At 40.0% G+C, this 15023-nt stretch overlaps 1 protein-coding gene across 4 annotated transcripts in view; it reads left to right on the forward strand.

Moving 5' to 3' along the window:
* Nucleotides 1-4769: 4769 nt before the first annotated feature.
* LOC137236478 (uncharacterized) overlaps nt 4770-15023 on the forward strand; it is a 52105-nt gene continuing 41851 nt past the window's right edge. For 2 of the 4 annotated variants that reach the window (XM_067759124.1, XM_067759121.1), the window contains exon 1: nt 4770-5246. The gene's annotated coding sequence lies outside the window, so the exon portion shown is untranslated. The remainder of the gene's footprint in view (nt 5247-15023) is intronic. The other 2 variants (XM_067759125.1, XM_067759122.1) reach the window with 1 other exon arrangement.

The following is a 15023-nucleotide window of genomic DNA, read 5'->3' on the forward strand; positions in this document are numbered from 1 at the left end:
GTCACCCGTGAACGACCGAAAAAATTTTCTACGTGGTCTTTTGATAAACGTGACGGACACGTGCAATCGTATTTATGCCCAAATTATATGTGTAAGATTTCGCCTGCAGTGTCTAATACGCATCTATGACGCTTATGCCCTTTTACCGTTTACAACTCAACTTAGTTGGGTTGTAATTAAAACAACTCAACTTTAAGACAAATCAACTCCTGTTTCGTATTACGAATTACAACTTATTTCAGTTGAAGTTGAATTGAGTTGCCAACTTCAGAAAGTGATGATTTGACAGATAAATGAACAGCTGATCAATTTGTGGCGGAAATTTAAGCATTTGCAAAAGTGATTTTGTTATAAAAAGCAAAACGGATATTTTATGAAATTTATTTTATAATGGCGATTGATATGTCGCGAATACGAAAAACATTAGCGTGATCACTTCAATCCCTGGGAACTAACAAGCACCAAGTAAGAAAATGTTTAAGTGACAAATGATGAGCATCAAATGAAGTTATTTTGCAGCTTTGAAAGGAAGCATTTTGCTCATTACTAAACACAATTGACTATTTCCGCAAACGCGTTCGAGGGAATGCTTTATCTCTATTTTAAAATAATGCGCCACACTCAGATTCCTTGCTGATGGCAGCTATCAAATATGCTGTGGAAATGATTTTGGTGTAGGACTGGTTTTAGATATTATTGAGGAACATATTTGTGCGAAGTGGATTAAAAGCCAAACAGCAAAAATTTTATTTTACTATGAAACAGGACTCCCAGGAATAGTGGGTAGTATCGATTGGACTCACATTCGCATAATTTCACCTATTTTGGCTACATCCGAACTGCGGCCAGCCTCGTCCAACTTCGGAATGTTGCTCCATAAAGTCAAAAAGTTATTCAATGTAATCCTTCGTTTAAACCAGGGATGCACCTTAACGTTAAGATAATCGTTTATCAAAAAATGTCCACCGTTTCCGTTGAAACACTTCGAAATATTATCGATAAAGAAATTATCAAGATAAATTGTATTTGGTTGTTAACCGAAACGAAAAGCTTTCGTCAACGTTAAAAACGTTAACAAAAACGTGATACTTTATGTTTGAATTGTGCTGGCAATGCTATAGCCATGGTGAAACTGTAAGGGGGTAACAGCGAGCGGACATACACACACAAACTCCATGTAATTTGTTTGTCTAATTCGTTGGTGGTAATGTCAAAAATACTCTGAGAAATGTCCGTACTGTCAAAATTCATGAGAAAAGTTGCAATCAGCGTAGCTAATGCTTTCACCTTTAATGACTCCGCCATCAATCAGCTTTGCCAGCATAGTTTGAAATTAATAATCAACACAAACGATTTGATTTCGTTTTGATATGGCAGAAAACGAAACAAAATCATTTCGTTAATTTGACGTTCTTAACGTTAATTATCGTAACGAAATGACATCGGTTCGTTGGTTAAGCATGCCTGGTTTAAACGTTGTCTTTTCTATAAATCTGTACAAAATTGTTGATTATTGTTTGATTAAAAAAGGTTTAACTACCGGCTTCCAATTTTTTGTTTTTATTCGGTAACGTTTTATGAGCCCGTGCACCACCTAACTCTTATCAAAGGTGGTATCGAAAGACGTTTTCGATCGCCGTTTTTAGGATTTGAAAGAGGAAATTAAAAATTTTATTTATGTCGCAAAATATTTACAAAAACCCACAAAATGGCCCCGAGAGGGTCCGAAATATGAGACCCGATCCATAGTTTTTTTTTGCACAGAACATTTTTCTGCGTTGGCGGCCTTCGGCCACGATTTGTAAAAATAACCCTGGGCGAATCCAACTCCTTTCTGCAATAGTGTGTACAAAAAATTTGGAAAAATTCAACAACCACATGAAAATTTGAACCGAAATGATATGACAGAAATTAAATTTTTAATTTTTGTTTTCGGATTCTAAAATCGGAGATCGAAACGTGTCTTTTGATACCAACTTTGAAAATTGTTATTAAACTTTGGGTGATGAATCGTCTTGTAAAACGTTACCTTTTTTTCAAAACAACTGCAAAATTGTATGAGACAACTGCTAGTAATCAGTTGTAAGATTTTGACGTCTTTGACAACTACACCAACACAAGGTTGTAAACGGTAATGCCACAGAAAGTTGTTAACTCAACCGACATTTTTTTGACAGGTTGAATTGTAATCTGTAATACCAAATTGCGAAATTTCAACCCAACCAGAGTTGAGTTGTAAACGGTAATAGGGACATTAGCCTCGTGTGCACCTTGCCTAAAGCGCCCATTACTGATACTTAGCATAGACTTGACTTGACTTGAGAACTGTCACTTAAAGTTCTGTTAAATGAAAATTGCATGTTACTGATTACTCAAAACTTAGCAACACTTTACTTGACTTAGAAGTCGAATTTTGATTTTCTATCTAAGTGACGTTTACATTTTGAGATGCCATTTGTTTGTTTCCATTTCATTTTGACATTTTGTCATACAAATTGACATTTATGATTATGATGCCAGATTGTATGCGCTAAGTGGAGTATAATCGTGGCTAAGTTGCCAAGTTTACGCCAAGTCAAGTCAAGTCTTTGCTAAGTATCAGTAAAGGGCCCTTAAGTCTACATAAACCAAATGTATTCCAAGAATGTTGTATTCAATTCCAAATAATTGTAGGTAAATGATGATATAAGTACAACGTGAAAAAACGTGAGTACTCCATAAATAGTGTAAGGAATACTCCTTTGGGGGTAGGAGTGTTCCAAAACTAATCTGTATTCATAAAAAAATGTGCTCCAATTAACATTGCGATGTCCTAGGAGAGGAGTACGTGATCCCACTCTCGCTTTGTTTGTGAGTATTCCATAGAGTACATACGTGCGAGTATTTTCCGAAGTACCTTCACTGTAGTACTCCATGGAGCACCCACAGAGGATCATATGCCAAAGTACTAAAGAAGAATTGTGTTATCGGAAAGAATTATTGGAGTGAATTTAATTTAAAATGAAAGTAAATGAAAGGGGGCAATACAACTTTTATATTTTATACCACGAATATTCTTATGTTATTTAGCATTTGCGTGAATAAAGAAACAAATATTGCCCTCTACTATAGTATGTATACATAAAGCCAGTGCGCTGATGCTTTTTATCAGAGTTGCCATAGTAAAATTTTATCATCACTTATTTGTATGCAATATTTTACTTTTGGCAACTCTGTTCGATCGTCATCGTGTTGTGATCACGGTCGTTAAAAAACGAGCAATGGTCGGCTGATGGTGGTCCGCAAACGCATTGCAAAGGAGCATTGTTAGAGTACTCCAACATGAAGAAAATGGAACACGTAATCCAACAATTTTTGCAGGGTGGTAGTGATATAGAAGTATTACATATATGAGCGAAAAGTCTATTGATGTAAAAAAAAACACAGCTAATGTTAGGAGCAAAGTAATATCAAAGAGGATAAATACAATAAGAGCCGTCACTCGTTATTTTGTGGCGAGTATCTCGCTGGAAATTGAAGAAATTGATGCCCAATGTTTTCTGAGAGAGACATTTTTAATTGTCTTGCATTTATCCATGCCGTGCAGGCCCCTTGTGCAATTGTGCTTTTTGGAAAGAGAATTAAATACAGTCGAGAAATAAACAAAAATACCCCAGGAAAATGCATAGAAGACATTTATAAACATCTCGCCCAAAAAAAAAGTAGCGACTACCTCTCAGTATACATCGAGTAAATGCCAAAAAAATAACGAGTGACGGCTCTTATTGTATTTATCCTCTTTGGTAATATCAAAGAGGATAAATACAATGAGAGCCGTCACTCGTTATTTTGTGGCGAGTATCTCGCTGGAAATTGAAAAAATGGATGCCCAATGTTTTCTGAGAAGGACATTTGTAATTGTCTCGCATTTATCCATGCCGTGTAGGCCCCTTGTGCAATTGTGATTTTTGGAAAGAGAATTAAATAAGTTAATTAAATACAGTCGAGAAATAAACAAAAATACCCCAGGAAAATGTATAGAAGACATTTATAAACATCTCGCCCAAAAAAAAAAGGAGCGAGTAAATGCCAAAAAATAACGAGTGACGGCTCTTGTTGTATTTATCCTCTTTGGTAATATTCAAAACCAACCATTAAAAATCACGTAAAGCGGAGCCATAGAGCATCCTGCGATTTACAACCAGATTGACTGAATTTTTGTATGTGTGCGTGTCGGGTATTTGACGCTTGCCCCGCGACCATTAAATAAAAATCAATCAACATTTGCATTGAGAAACCGTAGCGTTCGGACGTTAATATGCCGTCATCGGATGATGACTTTTTTTACTTGCAACTACAACAGTTTTATTAAATAATAAAAATATTATTAAATAATAATAAAGGCTTTACATTCCATAAAGCTGCTAAACATTGATAATTTTCAATAAATTTTAATATGAATTGCTGTTCTTCCGCGCATTTATTCATTTTGAATGTCGACACAAACTAAATACAACACTGCTGTTTTGTGAATCACACCCCGCGACTATCAAATAAGCAAGCGTCAAATGAAAAAATCAAAAATTTTTGATTTTCATCAACGTGTAGCCGACAACAAATATGTGTCACGAAGCCACCAGACTGCACTAACCCACACAAAATTCAGTCAATCTGGTTGTAAATCGCAGGAGGTTTATGACGTTTGACGTTTGACATTAACATCTACTCTTTTTGTTTATACTCTACTCTGGTAGCACTGTGTTTTGTCTTTTTTCTGGTGCCATTCTGATTCTAACTCAAGTTTTATAGTTTGTCTGGCCTTTGTGAAAATTTGTTAAACTAATTTGTGATAATTAATGTGAATTAATCAAAAAACATATGCAGAAATCAAATAATGAGAAGAAAAGTGTAAATGAAAACTTCTGATTTGTTAAATAAGCAGATAATGCAGATAGTGATTGAAAGAATTCTGCAGCTCTTTTGGGGTGGAAATTGAATAAAGATAGTAGTAAAAAAAAGAAGAATAAATAAGGAAAGATGAATAACTAAGAGGAGATGGGTGAAGGAGCTGGTGGGGTTCAATATTAACTGCGGTTTATTGCAAAGTAAACGGAAGTGTGTACGGTGTGCGAGAATGCAAATTCAGCATTATATCAATACTTTATTTTGCATTGATCAAGCAAATAAAGCTATATAAACTAAATGTGGCGGGCTTATTTTTAAGACATGACGTGAGTAGACATTTATACACTCAATTCCATACATAGGTAAGTACATTAGCAAAAAGGGGTAAAATTACAGCCATATGTAATGCAAAAACAAAATGCCATGTAATGTATAATTTAGATAATATATGTATGTATACATGTATTAGGGGTGATAACATACGGACCCGGGTAAATTAATCGGTAAATTCCCGGAAAATATGTGGGTAATTCGACGATTAGGTAATAATTTAGATATAAGCAAATACGGGTCGACTGCTAATGCTCGTCCAAAAATAAAAGGGTGTCAAACAACGCGTCTTGACCTCAGTATTTTATAACAACAACAACAACAACCTCAGTATTTTTGGTAAAAGTCTAGAACAAGGGTCGCTTGTTAATACGCGTCAAAAAATATCGGAAGATGTGTCAAAACGTGTATTTACCTCGACTACAATAATCCGAAGGTGAAAAAGAAAATTTTTCTCATTCCGGAGATATTTGCAGTTAAAGTTGTAAATTTTCATGTGGTTGTTGTAATGTTGTTGTCTAAAATAGCGGTTGTTGTTGATGTTGATGTTGTTGTAGAGATAAGGGCACTCACCCAAAATCCTTGGGGAGTGTTACCGATGTTGATAGTCCTTTGCCCGATGCTGATCCGGTACGTTCCGGTACAAAGCCCGACCATCTCGGGAACGATTTGGTATGACCACATGCGACGTTCTTGACCATACCGCCCTCCCACCACCTAGAGGGATTCAAGGGGTTGTGTAGCGCAATATATAGCTTCTCCAACCCAATTGTCAACCTCACCTTCGAGCGGCGAATCCCGTTTCACTAACAGACGAGGCTCTGGCGACCCCAAGCTCCTCATGGAGTTCCATGAGGAGTTCGGAGTCGCCAGAGCCACGGCTGTTAATGAAACAGGATTCGCCAGGGATAGGTGAGGTTAACAATTGGGTCTGGAGAAAATGTATATTGCGCTGGCAACCTGAAAGGATTGCGCTACACAAACCCTCGAATCTGTTTTTTTAGTCGCCTCTTACAACACGCATACCTACCACGGGTATATTCTGACCCCCATACACGTTGGTCGACTGTTAATACGCTTCCAAAAGTATCAAAAGTGTAAAAAGACGCGTTTCACGTCTGTATCATCAAACGTCTTCGGATTATTGTTGTCGAGGTCAATTCCCGTCGGCATCTCTTCCGATATATTTAAACTCGTATTAGCAGCCGAGCGCTCTTTTTTATCTTGCTGTTGTAGTTTGATGCTTTTGGCACATTTACATATGTTGAAATGCGTTCTGTGTCGAAGTAATTTTGAACATAGACCCAGTTTTGGAACCCCCAAGAGTCTTTTGGAGCATTACCAAAGAACGACTATGCAGAAAGTGTGCTTAGCCAGAATACTGTAAATCTCATCCCCGGTTTCGGAGCGGTCCCAGTTGATTTTTCGTTTTATTGGGAAATCATTTGACAAACATTTTAAATTTTTGCTTTTGGGCTCGTGACTCCGGGTCTAAAACGCGTTTATTGGCGTATATTAGCAGTTGTCAGCTAGAGTAAAGAATATTCTATTTTTTTAATAGTTAACACTAATATCCTGTGAAGAAATTGGAACACAAGAATTTAGCTATTTAAATAACAGCTACAGGAAGAGGACAGCCTGCTGATGACAGGCTAGCTGCAAATTTGCTTGGAAGTAGGGAAGTAAAATGGCTTCAAGCGTCTTTGCTACTGGCGATAGGAGAGATATCGGACGATACGACTCTCCTATGTTAGCTGGTTTCCCAGGCTTTAGTAGCGGGACCACCTTGGCCATTTTCCATTTTTCGGGTATGACAAAGGTGGAAAGAGACAGGTTGAAGACATGTGCTAATTATTTGAAACCCTCTTTACCTAGGCTTTAAGCATCGGCATGGCTATGCCGTCTGGGCCCACTGCTTTGGATGGTTTGGCGTGACCAATGGCATCTTCAACCTCTGTGGCAATGATGGTAATTGGTGACGCGCTGAATTTATGTTTATGTGCGTGTCTGTTGGCCCTCCGTCTATCTTTGTCGACCGTAGAATGCATTACATATTGACGGCAGAAAGCGCTCGCGCATTTTTTCGAATCCGACAGCACTTTATCGCCGAAGGCGATGGAAACTTTGTCATTGTACTTAGACGGATTCGATAGGGACTTTATGGTGGACCAAAGTTTACCCACACCGGCAGAGAGATTACAACCTCTTAGGTGCTCCTCCCATTTCGCTCGCTTGTGTTCATCCACAAGCAATCTGATGCGTTGGTTTATGTCCCTTAGTTGGGGGTCGCCTGGGTCGAGCTGTCTTATAAGGTCACGTTCTCTCGCTAATTTTGCGGCCTCCGCCGGGAAGTGAGACCGAATATCGGGAATTCTCCCGGCGGGAATGAAACATGCCGAGGGGGATTCAATGACCTTGCGGAAAGCACGCTCCCCTTGGCGGGCATCAGTGGGGATAGGGAGGGCAGCAAAAAGGTTGTCTGTAAAAGATTCGTATTCCTCCCACTTTCCTTTTTTAAAGTTTATGAAAGTGCGTTTTTCTGTAACGATGAAGTCGGCGGTACGCTCGGAACGAAATAAATATAGGCAAGGGGTCGGATGCCAATGTTACCATCGGTTGCCAGTTTACGAGTTCTGCGCTCACGATTGAGATATCCGGCGAACTGTGACAGCTTCCTACCATACGTGTGGGGGCGTGGTTGTTGTTGTTGTAGCGATTAGGTTACTCCCGAAGGCTTTGGGGAGCGTTATCGATGTGATGGTCCTTTGTCGGATACAGATCCGATACGCTCCGGTAACACAGCACCATTAAGGTGCTGGCCCGACCATCTCGGGAACGATTTATATGGCCACATTGAACCTTCAGGCCATCCCTCCCTCCCCACCCCCAAGTTCCATGAGGAGCTTGGGGTCGCCAGAGGCTCGTCTGTTAGTGAAACGGGATTCGCCGCTCGAAGGTGAGGTTGACAATTGGGTTGGAGAAGCTATATATTGCGCTACACAACCCCTTGCATCCCGGGCGTCTCCGTTTATTGTGCAGAACCTCGTTTCTTCTATTTGATCCGCCAACATCTCACCCCTACTGTCCGCCCGCAAGTTTGAATGCCATAGATCGTGATGGGCATTAAAGTCGCCTAATGTTGTTGTTGTTGTTGTAGCAATGCTCGCCCCACCTAATAGCCGCGACCGATCACAAATTGTCATCAATATCCTCTAACGGAAGTCCAAGGAAACTTGCCGTTTCAACAGGGGTGGACCATAAGGAAAGGGGTGTTAGAGGCGTTGGTTCCACATTACAATTAAAGAGATGGTTGGTGTCATGTGGGGACACATTGCAAGCAGGGCATACATTTTGTATGTCGGGGTTGATTCTGGATAGGTAAGAGTTTAACCTGTTACAGTATCCACAACGAAGTTGAGCAAGAGTGACACGCGTTTCCCTGGGGAGTATGCGTTCCTCTTCTGCGAGTTCTGGATATTTTTCTTCAAGTACTGGATTCACCGGGCAATTCCCGACATAAAGGTCCGACGCCTGTCTATGGAGTTCACCAAGGACCTGCTTGTGTTTTTCCGCTTCATACGGCTGGGTTCTCAGGTGCCGTATTTCCTCAAAATGCTTACGGAGATGACTCCTTAGGCCCCTAGGCGGTGCTGGTTCGTCAATCAGATGTCTGTTGGGATGCCCAGGTTTCTGGGTATTCAACAGAAACTGTTTGGTCAGCATCTCATTTCTCTCCCTGATGGGGAGTATTCTCGCCTCATTATGCAGATGGTGTTCTGGGGACATAAGAAGACAGCCCGTGGCGGTTCTGAGAGCAGTATTTTGGCAGGCCTGTAGTTTCTTCCAGTGGGTGGTTTTTAGGCTTGGCGACCATATGGGTGACGCGTAGCACGTAATCGGCTGGCTAATTGCTTTGTATGTGGTCAACAGCGTTTCTTTATCTTTTCCCCAGGTACTGCCAGCAAGGGATTTGAGGATTTTATTACGGCTCTGAATTCTTGGAACAATTGCTGTTGCGTGCGCACCAAAATGTAGATCCTGATCAAACGTCACACCCAAGATATTGGGGTGTAGGACAGTCGGTAGCGTAGTGCCATCGACGTGGATGTTCAATATGGTCGACGTTTGGGGCGTCCATGTTGTAAATAAGGTCGCGGAAGATTTAGTCGGTGACAATGCCAGGTTTCGCGAGGCGAAAAAACTGGAGAGATCAGGGAGATAGCCGTTTATTTTATTGCATAGCTCATCGATCTTTGGGCCTGAGCCTGTGGCCATTATTGTGCAGTCATCGGTGTAGGAAACGATTGTGACTCCTTCCGGTGGTGAAGGTAGCTTAGATATGTAGAAATTAAACAAAAGCGGGGATAGGACACCACCCTGTGGCACCCCTTGTTTAATTCTCCTTTGTTTTGATGTTTCGTTTCTGAATTGCACCGATGCCTGCCGACCACCCAGATAATTTGCGGTCCACCTTTTAAGACATGGGGGAAGGGTGGACCCTTCCAGGTCTTGCAGTAACGAGCCATGGTTGACCGTATCAAAAGCTTTTGATAGGTCTAACGCTACGAGTACTGTTCTATGGTGGGGATATTGATTCAAACCGCCTAATATAATGCGATTGTTGCCAGTGAGTAAAACGCTAATTCTAGGGTGGTATCCACTGGGGCAACAGGTGGCAGGAGGGGTGTAGATGTTGCTGATTTCTAGGTTTGCATCGCCTGACCGGACAGATAGGCCTTGACGTTCTAAGACATTGTCCCTGCGGTCGATGCCAGGATCAAATATATGATATTGCACAGAGTGGTGTATGATAAACGCGAGGCCGCCTCCATTTCCGCTCATGCGATCTTTTCTGTGGACATTATACCCAGAACAGGTTTGCTGTGTAGATCTTGCTCTGAGTTTAGTCTCTTGAATCGCAGCAATGCGGATGTTGTGCCGCTTCACGAAATCGACTATCTCCATGATCTTCCCAGTTAATCCATTACAGTTTAACTGCAGAATTCTGAAGTGCATAGGGGGAGACGTCGCCACTCTGGGAGTAAGTGACGGGTGACTACGCCTGGGTTGAGGAAGGCCAGGATGCAACTGCTGTTGTGGCCGTGGGACTGGGCGTCCTTGGGCAAGCATTGGGGTACCCGGTAGATTGGGGTTTGTGACCTGGCAACATGGCGCAATGAAACCCGTCGGGGGGCTGCCGTCGCGGAGACCAGAACATCTAGGATAGTGGCACCGCCCAAGGCAGGAGCTGCATTGGGCGGATGTCGCAAACATATATATTCTGTGCTGGCAAACGGTGCAAACGGGGTTAGGGACTAAGAGTCGGTTTCCCTGACCTACACGATTGCTGCCGGAAAAGAGGGGGGGGGGGGGTAGACGGGGCAGGGGCTGATGCTCAGCATTGCTACCGACTCTACTACAAAGATAGTAGTTATGAGTGGTAGCAGCTGTTTGAGTTGTTGGCGCCGCGGGGCGCGAGCAGCAGCGGGCACTAGTTGTGGCTTGCTGGGCAGCTGGGCTGCTGGAAGGTAGTGGGGGGGGGGGGCGTTAAGGCGTAGACTATGGGACGCCCTTGGACGTGAACAGCAAGAAGCCACAAAAGATAAAAGTTATGTGGACGTCGGGTTTTGGGATCAAGCCCAGAACAACCTGTCCGATGCAACCATCCCTTACAGAAGACACACTGAACAGAGTATGACCGTCCCAAAAAAAGTTCTTTTCCGGAAGATGCAGCAAAACCATTTCTCAGGACCGGGGTCAGGAGACGGACCCGGATTGGATTCGATACCTTCCCGGAGCAAGAGAATATGGAGCAGTCCTGTTGCAAGGAACTGCTGGGAGGGACGCAACAAATTAAATGGGGTTACACTGAAATGACAGTCCTCGGTCGGGAAAAATCCCGAGTCGCGCTCCGGTACATAGAACCGACTGCCTTGGGAAGCGATAAAATACCATTCATTAATTACAGTTTTATAAATTTGCAATCAAGATCCCGAGGAAATCTCGAAAGTAGGGTAGGGGATATTAAAATGCCTTGGGAATGCCGGGACTCGTGATTAGGATTGCCGTGACTCAATTCTTTAGCTTTTGAATAAAGTTGAAAAGTAGGGCGTTCTTCAAACAAATTAAGTAGGGCGTTATTCAAAATATATCTGAGATAATGAAAACGAAATAGAGTATTGTTCCACTCACCATTCGATATAGATTAGGGGTGGTTGATTAAGTTTTTCACTGTAATTAGTTACACAGGTATGTCGTTACCCACGTAATCGGGTAGTTTATTACCCAAGCCAAATCATCAGCCCTAGTATGTATATGTACATGCACATTATATACACAGATATCTGCAAATATAATATAAATAAAGGCGTGCAAATGATAGAAGTAGAAGATGCAAACAAAAAGAACAAGAAAAATTGGCGAAAGAGCAAAATACAGCTGAGAGCGCAGCTGTTTTTTGTTATCGTTATTTGGGCCGACATGTTGGTTCGTTGTAATATTGTACTTTACATGATGGCGTACGAGGTAGAGGGAGGCCGGCGGGGGGCTTAAATATACCTAAGTATGCATGTACGTATGAATCTGCACAGTCAATAATGTATCAAATGTATGTACATACGTACACTAAAACCCACTTATGTGGGACTCCCTTACTATGGGCACTCTAGTATTATGCTCCTAGTTATCAAATCCTAGGTACAGGTTAGGCTAGGTTGCAAGGGCTGAGCTGGACACTATGGCAACAGCTCGCTACTTAGGCCACCAGTGGGCCCATTGTAATACCCTATACGGTCTCAAAGAGGACCCCTACCCTGCCTAAAGCGGGTCTAACCACCTCGTGGAAATTATAAATTTTGCTAGAGCCTTTACTTCATAGCCATCCTAGGTACAACAATTAAATAAAATTAAAGAAAAAAAAACTTTTTTAAAAATAAGCTTTTATTATTGGTTAATAAAATCAACTAAAAAGTAAAAAATAAAATTAAAGAAAAAAAACTTTGTTTGTATGATTTAATCGGGGAAAGTGTTTTTTTCTTTAATTTTATTTTTTACTTTTTACTTAATTTTATTAACCAATAATAAAAGCTTATTTTTAAAAAAGTGTTTTTTCTTTGATTTTATTTTTTACTTTTTAGTGCGTTTTATTAACAAGTAATAAAAGCTTGTTTTTAGAAAAGCTTTTTTCTTAAATTTAATTTAAATATCAATTTTTTTAAATTTTTAGTAGGGTAAAATATTGTTTAAATTAGTTATGTAATCTTTACTTAGTTATTTGTAACGTTTCTCATCCTATCCATTTCTTTTAATGCATCAACATTACAAGGTTTCTTCGAAGTCAAGTTTGAACAGTTAAGTTCTTCGATTCGAAGACCTGCTAAAGACCTAACTCGGCTTAAAGCAACATAAGCTTGACCAGCAGCAAATAATATGCAGCCTAGATAAATAACAGCATGATGTACAGTAGTTCCCTGCATTTTGTTCACAGTTGAAGCCCACCACACGACAATCGGGAACATTCTTCTTTCAGCTGTCCCGTGATTAAGTTTAGAAGGAAATTGAACTGATTTAGGCTGTATTATGTGAACGCCATCGTTACCAAAGTCTACGCGAACCGATGGTACATCGTTATGGTATAGTTGAGCACGTCTGTAATATGGCCATATAATTTCAGTGATGTGACCTATTGCTCCATTTACAAGTTCCTTAGCAACGTCAACGTTAGATCTCAACATAACTTTAGCACCAACAAATATTTCTAGTTATTTTGGAAGATCTCCTGTTTTGTTAATGTCTGAGTGTATTATATTATTATCATCAATCTGATCATTGTTTTTTGTTTGTATCAGCTTAAAATTTTTACGCTCACTAATTTGTCGTTAAGTTGCAACTGTGCGTTCCAAGAAGTTATCACTAACCAACTTCGCCAGCAGTTGTGCTTTTGGAATGCGCCCCAGGCTTTGTTCAACTCATTCAAATGAATTTGTATATATGTGCATACACATGTTCACGTGTTCTTGTAACAAAAAACGTTAAATATATACATACATACATATGAATATACAGATTTTCGAAAAACATATCGTATCTGTTTGCCAAAAGTGGATATCAGCATCTTCGGTTGTCAGATCTTTCGCGTTCAACGCTAACGCGGTGTCAGGATGAAAAAGACTTTCAACCAAATTACTGATACGAATCGCTACGTTTAAATAACCCTGACTGAGTATGAGTACACGATTTTTTATATCATGATGCGAATATATTGGGGCATATTCATAATCGAAATAAAATGTGACTAAGTTAGTTGAAGCATTTTTGACAGAGAGCACATATAAAATTGTGTCAAACATCATGTTAAAATCATATTTTATTGTGACTTTGCCTATGTCGCGTTCAGTTTACAACTACTGATTGCAGATCTCTGCTCTGTGGGTTAAATCTGTAAACGAAATCAAGTGCGCAGAAAAGTATGCAACATTGAGCGATAACAGCCTAACTTCTACGTTCGTTGTATACACAAACAAAGGGAAGTTACTTCGTTCTTGAGCCACGTTATTCACCATCCCTCTAAACAAAGGACTAGGGCTTTTATTCCCAAATATTTACCGATAACTCTGTTATCTATTAATTTATCGAATTCTCGCAAAGTAATATTGCATTGTCATCGGAGTAATACATGTGTGCCAAATTTCAGCTCAATCGGACACCGGGAAGTGTATCAAATTTAGCTTGCAAGATTTGATTACAAACAACAGCCAAGTGAAAGTAAATAAAAGCTTATATTTATAAAAATCCCTCTTATGATCAGGGCTACCAACCAGTAGTGGAATTCACTAACATTTTTAACCACATTTGCTTTATTTGCGAATCGATTACTATAACGATTTCGTTATTCAGTAACTATTTTGTATCGATATTTGTTTATCGACGATCAGCTGTGTTGTTAAATAAACGGGAAGTAAATATATTAATAGTAATAAATATAGAAATTATTAAGATTTCTGGCAATTTTAGTTAAAAAAGAAAAGCGGAGCTTTAAATAAATCCTTTCAAACACGAAAATCTGCTTTATAAATCAAATGGCATTTCAGTAGTTGACGTATGTTTTATCACAAGATGAAGAATTACTAAGTCCATCGCCAGCGGACAGACACCTTCTTAGAGAAATAGATAACCCTGCTAAACAGAGCTGACGGAAACTCCAACACATTAACAGAATTTTTGACAACACTAAAACACTCGCATTCCTTTTTTTCTTTTATTCGTATGGAAAACCATGGTGTGTATGTGTTTGCATACACGTATACACAATGTTTACATCAGGTTTGTCATGTCGCTTCTAACAACCTGATAGAAACTTTGCTTTACGCTGTGATGTAAATTTCCATCAGCCATATCTGTCAATTGTTGCCTCAAATGACTGACAGCTGTCTAGCAGGGAACCCATTCCACTTGAATGCAACAGAGTTTCGAAAGCTGTACCGATTAACCCCAGACTTGGCTCATGATATTATTTCTCAACTTGATGGTCAATTAAGGGGTACAAGAATAACTGCGATATCAACAGAGAAAAAAAGGAAATTAATACCTCATTTACTTACCTTTAGTATAAGGAATTTATTTATTTTTGGCATTCCTTTTTGGGTCTTTTTAAAAATAAACATTTATGTACTGAAACAAATGAATCGGCTCATTCAAGCCTTGGCAAACACGCCATTGTTGGCTGACATAAGTTTGAAACTGTGGAGAACTTCGCATAAAAAACGAGAAATTGCTTAGACTCATCAAGTTTGCGATTAAAAGCTAGGTTG

This window comes from Eurosta solidaginis, chromosome 1 (assembly GCF_040869045.1).
Source record: "Eurosta solidaginis isolate ZX-2024a chromosome 1, ASM4086904v1, whole genome shotgun sequence".
Lineage (NCBI taxonomy): Eukaryota > Metazoa > Arthropoda > Insecta > Diptera > Tephritidae > Eurosta > Eurosta solidaginis.